The sequence below is a fragment of the Podarcis pityusensis genome (genome assembly GCF_964106645.2).
Source record: "Podarcis pityusensis genome assembly, chromosome: 1".
NCBI lineage: Eukaryota > Metazoa > Chordata > Lepidosauria > Squamata > Lacertidae > Podarcis > Podarcis pityusensis.
In genome coordinates this window covers 8,833,815-8,839,814 of record NC_138028.1, presented here as the reverse complement: position 1 = coordinate 8,839,814, position 6,000 = coordinate 8,833,815, and the positions used below count along the sequence as shown (strand labels likewise).

Below are 6,000 nucleotides of genomic sequence, written 5' to 3'. Positions count from 1 at the left end.
TTTTCAGAATTTTAGAAAAGGAGTGTTTGCTAGCTGTACCTGAGGATGTTGGGGGTTCAGCCTGGAACCTGAATTCAAAGCGGATGCTGTACCAATGAGCTCTCCCAGACAGGACCTTTTCAGTGTTGGCACCACACTTGCATAATTCCCTCCAGTTGGAAGCCTCTCTCTCCTCCTGCTTTGAAACTAGCACTGAAACTCTTTTCAGTCCTGTCCGGCATTTCACAATTTGTTGCTTTTTATTGCTCTCTTCTTGCATTCAGTGATGCTGCTGTCTGTCTGTCTCCCTCTCCTCTGCCCTCTCTAGAAATCAATATTCGATTTGTTTTTGACTCACTGTTATTCCCCCCAAAAAACAAAAACACCCTATTTTTACAAAAACATTTATTTACAATAAGCATAGATTCAAGAAAAAAAATAAGGATAAAACAAAAAGAGAAAGGAAACTGGAACAAATGAAGTTCTTCACCACATTTCACATTATTCTCCCTCAATAAACATACTTGCCTCTCTGCCCATATTTGCATTGATAATTAATTATTTTGCAGGTATTATTCTGGCATTCTGCAGAAGTACATGCGAGTATGAAAAAAATATGAATTGATCTGTTTTAATCCATTTCCCCCCATTTCATTATTGTCATGTGTTTATTACTTTTGTTTGCAGGTTTCTTTGGGGAGGGAATGTTTTCTCAAAGTGCGAAGTAAATCATTTTAACAAATAAATGTTTAAATAAGACCAAAGTAAAAGTAAAATAATAGTAACACTAGTACTTATTACTGAAACTGTCGATTCTTATGTATTCATTACTCCCCCTGCATAGGGCTGTGTATGGCACAGTACCGCATTCTGTGCAACCCGACAGATACTGAATCTACATCATAATATGTATGATTCCTTATCATTTCTTTAAAATATCTGATGTGAGTCCCCAATGCATGGTTTTTACAATGAAAGTGTGGGATATGAACACTCCTTTTTATATATGTAAGAGAACAAAAATAAATAAAAACTTCTGTTGTAACTTGATCCAAGGATGGGGGTGGATATACATATAACAAATAAATAAGAAATATTAAGAAATCATTGTGACGCTTGGTTTCTGGTGCAGAAACGTCTTGGGCTACTGCTGGCATAGGCACTTTGCACATAAAAAAAGACCTTCACAATTTTCTGGGGTCAAATAATGGAATTATTATATTGCAGATTCCATTCTAAGGTTTGTATGAACTGGTTTTGTTGGTTTTTTTAAAAAAGATTTATTTCGCAAACCATTTAGAAGTCTGTTTTGACCTTAAGTGGTTTGTAAATATCATAATCATAATCAGCCTCTGTAGGTTCTGGCTAGAATAAATCCTTAGTCCTTTCCAAGTGATCTGTTTGTTAGTAAACAGAGACAGCAGCCCAGTATTATAAAACTGGAAACTTGGCTCAAGTGGGAGGCGGAATTCCGAATCCCGAACAGATGGAGGGAGCGTTGCAGAAAGAAATGGAAGAAGAGAGAAAAATCTGCTTTGTTCTGTTGATTAAATAAACAGCTTAGACTAACAACAAACAGTTTCTGGCTATCCCAAGACTTTCTCGCTCCCCTCCCCCCCAAGTCCCCACATCTTGAAGCAATCAGCAGCTGAAAAGAGACTCGTCCCCCTGGCATCTCAGGTTAAAGAAGGGGGTCCAGGAAAATGTGGTAGAGCCATTACACGAAACCTGAGATGCGTTCATCGGGGACTCCAATTGCCATCGCATTAGGATTGATTGGAGACCAGCAGTACCGTAATGACCCGGAAAGAGGGGCACCCGGCGATTGTTCTTTCGCGTCTCGCGCTCTCCGCCTCTTAGCTTATTCCTCCTTATTCTTCCTCTTCCTTTTCCAATCCGAGAGGTTTATGTTACCGAGAGCGGCTCTCCTCTTTTCTTGTTGTGCAAATTGTGTTTGAGGAAAGTAGAAAAGATCCGTACAATCCACTTATTATGCCAAGGGTTTGGAATTCTTTTCAGAGCCCTGTGGGGAAATTATAGTGGAGAAAATATAAATTAAAGGGGTTGCGGGGTTGGAATGAAGCCTTTTAGGTAGGCTTTTTAAAAAACACAAAGGGGATTGCTATTTTAATTAAGCGTCTGTTGAGATTTCCTACTGGTGCGGTGAGGCTCTGAACTGCCTGGAAACTTAGCCGAGGCGCAGTGCAATCCTATACCTGCCTACTCAGAAGCAAGCCCTGTTGAACTCACTGGGACTTACTTCCAGGCAAGTAAATACAGGGTTGCGGTCTCAGGTGACAAGTTCCCGGCTTCTTTCTTGCTGCGAAGTCGGAGATGGGGCCCCGATTGGGAAACGCACGGACTTGGAGACGAACCCTATTGCTTTCAATGGCGATTTGCTTCCAGGTAAACGAATTTGGCATACGTGATGCGAGAGTGAAGTCGCTTTAAATAAAAAAAGAAGACGTAGGATACGATCCAGGCAAATTTTAAAATCTCCTTTCAATTTGCAACGCAGTCCCGAGTGTTTCTATTTAGAAATCCCATTGAGTTGAATGGAGCTTTGCCTCCAGGTAAGCGTGGATTGCAGCAGGAAACGCGTGTTTACAACCCCTGCACTCCTTGGCAGGCTTTCCTAAGAAGAACACGCTCCACCAGCTCTTAAAATTGGGTTTACTTTTGAGTAAACACGTATAGGAGATCGGGCTGGGTATCCCTCCAGTTCAAATTAGTTTTTCTCAGAAAAACCCACCTGACTCGATGGGGCTCCTTCTCTCACCACAAGCTAAGTGAGCACTGAGACCGAGCAACCTGCCCTGTGCGTGTCTACTCGGAAGTAAGCCCCACTTGGTGGGGGGGAATCACTCCCAGTCGGGGATTTCCTTCCAAAGAGACGTGCTTTGGATGCCGCGCGGGGGACCAGAGGCGCGATCCACACGCTCTTTGCGACTCGCCGCCTGGAATAACATCTCCGCTTCTTCCAGGGCAAGTCGGAACGCAAATCGCGGGTTAATTCGGAGCAGAGTTCTTTTTTTAAAAAAAAAAAAAAGCGGAGTCACACAAAATTTGGTGATTTTGTATATCTACCTATTTGAAACTGTCCGTTTATGTTACAATACGGCCGTTTTAATCCCCCTTCCTCCAATGACCTAATTACGAAAGTTTGAAGGAGGAGAAGAAGTGGTGTGTTTTAGAAGCGGAGCAGGAGGGGGAATCGGAGGTTGCTCGCTGGCTCCGGAGAGAGAGAGAGAGAGAGGCAAGTCTGCTGTGCGCCTTGCGCCAAAACAAACCGGCCCCGCCTGGTCTGGCTTTAACTGCAGCTCACTGGATAATGAACTCCATCTTTCCAAAGCGAACTTAACTGTTTATTTAGTGTCACCCCGCATTAACATCACTGGCACTTTCCTCTGAACAGAAGGAGCTGGAGGCTTTCTCCTCCAAAAAGGAAATTCTTTTTAGCTTAGACAGACTTCAGCATCCAGGATGTACATTAGTGGCGCAGGAGGCGGAGGAGGCGGAGGGAGCGCTGGTGCTGCGCCCTTGGCTGATTTTCACGATGATTGAAACCTCTGAAAGAAAGAGAGGAGGAATAACGTGGGCGGAGGACGGAAATCTGGGCAGTGGGAGGGGGGGAGCAACGGGGGGGGGGAGGCACGTGCACTATTACCTGGGCTCCCAGTCTCCGCGTCCCCGGTTTGTGGAGCTCGTCTGATTGACGTTTGATCCGGACTGGCTCCTGTTTTCGCTCCGGTTCCGGCAAGCAGAGGACGCGCGGATCCAGCCCTGTTTAAGCACATTCCTTGAAACTGGCGGGGGAGGGAGCGCCCAGGCGGCGGCATATTTATTTGGCTGTGAGGAATAACCCCCCACTGTGTCCACTGGGGCTGAACTTTTCCCTGGTAAGCGCGACTTCATTTTACATCCTGGAATGTGCGCGTGTAGACCTCGCCCCCTGGAAATCAATGAGAATATATCGACATTTTGCAGGGGAAATGATGCTCCCCCCATATGTGTGTAATACACTTCCGAGAGAGAGAGAGAGAGAGGGTTGGATCGTGCCCCGCTTCCTGTGCACGGAAGTAAAACAAGATTTCAGTGGGAGGGGAGCGATTCCAAAAGGAAGCGTTTTTAGGTTTAGGGGAGTAAAAGAGATGGGAGGGAGAATCACATGATCACTTATAACCCATGTGGTGGGGAGACAACACGTTTTAGTGGCTATTTAGCGGAGGGGACTTTTGTGTGCAACATGACCTTAATCGTGGGAACCGCTGCTTCTTTGAGAGTTTGTGGGAACTCGCGTCAGTGGCAGCCTTGCATGTTTCTCAGGTGTGTGTGTGTGTGTGTGTGTGAGAGAGAGAGAGAGAGAGAGAGAGAGCGCGCTGGGTAGTGACACCAAAATTAAGTCCCATTTTCATCAGGGAAGCTGGTTCATTGCTGTTTTCCGAAGGCATAGTATCCTATAGAATCACAAAACTGTAGAGCTGGAAGAGGGGGCAGAGGGTCATCTAGTCTAACCCCTAATCGAACGCGGCTTGCAGCTCCTCTGCAAGATGCCAGACGCCACCATGGGGCGGGATGGGGTCAGTGGGGAGAGAGAGATGTCTATCCCAAGCCGGTGAACAAACCCACAGGGCTTCGTATTTCAGGGCATTTAAGCCCCAGCCCCGCCCACCTGACTGTCTGAGGATTGGCTGGCTCCCTTCCCAAGCCAGCCTGCTTAGGATCGGACTTGGAGGGCAGAAGGTGCCCAGTTCGATCCCCGGCATCTGCTGCCTGAAACCCGACCAGCCGCTGCCAGTCAGTGTCGATAATACTGGCCAAAGGGGACCAATTGTCTGATGCAGTATATAAGGCAGTTTCCATGGATGCTTCAGTTGAAATTCCTGCGTTGCGGGGTTGGACTAGATGACCCTCGGGTGCCTTCCAACAATTCTACGATGTTCCATACTGACTTTCCAGCCGGGAGACTGGCTGCTTTGTCATCCCGAACCTCATATCCCGTTTAAAAAGGTCGCAGTCCTGAATTCTGGCAAGAGGAAGGCCCCTTGGAACAGGGGTTGGGTTTTGCTGTAAGGGAGAAAGGACGGGGCAGCTCGAGCTTTATTTTAAAAACCTGAAATGTTCTCTGTTGCCTGGGATTTCTGCGAAAACCCTCAGGGGCTTTTCTACCCACTGACTACCGGGAAAAGCACCTCAGTGAAGCGGTGGCGGTAACAGATTTTTTGAAGTCTCTCGACTCGAGTTCAGCTCTCCCCTCTGCCACGAACTCGGGATGCGTCCTGGGGCAAGTTACTAACTTAACCCTCCTTCAGACTTCACAGTTGAGGAGAACCGGCAAGTGGAGAAGGCGCCGCTGACCAGCAACATTTCCCCTCCCCTCTAGCTCCTGCATGTAACGTCTGAACCGAGGGAGCCTGCGTGGAATCTGGAATCCTGTACACGCGAGTGCTCCTTTGCCTTCAGACGTTACTGCTGTAGGCGGGGGTAACTATTCAGCGCTCACCATGTGAGCCAACTGCTAGGGGGCAATAAAATATTTGAGGGGGAGGGTCCCCCCCCCAAGTTGATGGACATTCCCATTCACATGGTGCCCGTGCACCGCGTTGCGTGATTGATTGCGCGGGGCAGGACTTCCTTGCCCCCCGCTGCCCCAATATTTTATTCAAGTTGGCACCCCTAGGCGCTGACATCTGGCTTGTTCTGCCTTACCGGTTAGTATAGGTGGCGAGGAGGGAGCCTTCCTTCTGTATCCCAGAGTGCGTGGAAGCCGGTGCTCCTGAAGGCTCCCGCACTTCGTTCAGACGTTCGTTCCTGAACACGCGTCTGAACACGAGGACTGCAACCAGAGCAGCCGCTCATCTCCTGCCCTTGAGCCGCTGAAACACATACGGGGCGCACAGCCACCATAGCTGTCAACGTTTCCCTTTTTAAAGGGAAATTCCCTTATTCCGAATAGGATTCCTCGCAAGAAAAGGGGAAAGTTGACAGCTATGTCCTCTACTCTCACACACATATATTTCC

General features: G+C 47.5%; 1 long non-coding RNA gene across 1 annotated transcript; it reads right to left on the bottom strand.

The window, feature by feature from the left end:
• Window positions 1–316: 316 nt before the first annotated feature.
• LOC308459459 lies at window positions 317–3,928 on the bottom strand. Its single transcript, XR_013978039.1, has 3 exons — window positions 3,647–3,928; window positions 3,342–3,548; window positions 317–2,002 (listed from the first exon to the last, which is right to left on the bottom strand). It is a non-coding gene; the product is annotated as an uncharacterized lncRNA (long non-coding RNA).
• Between the last annotated feature and the right edge of the window lie 2,072 nt (window positions 3,929–6,000).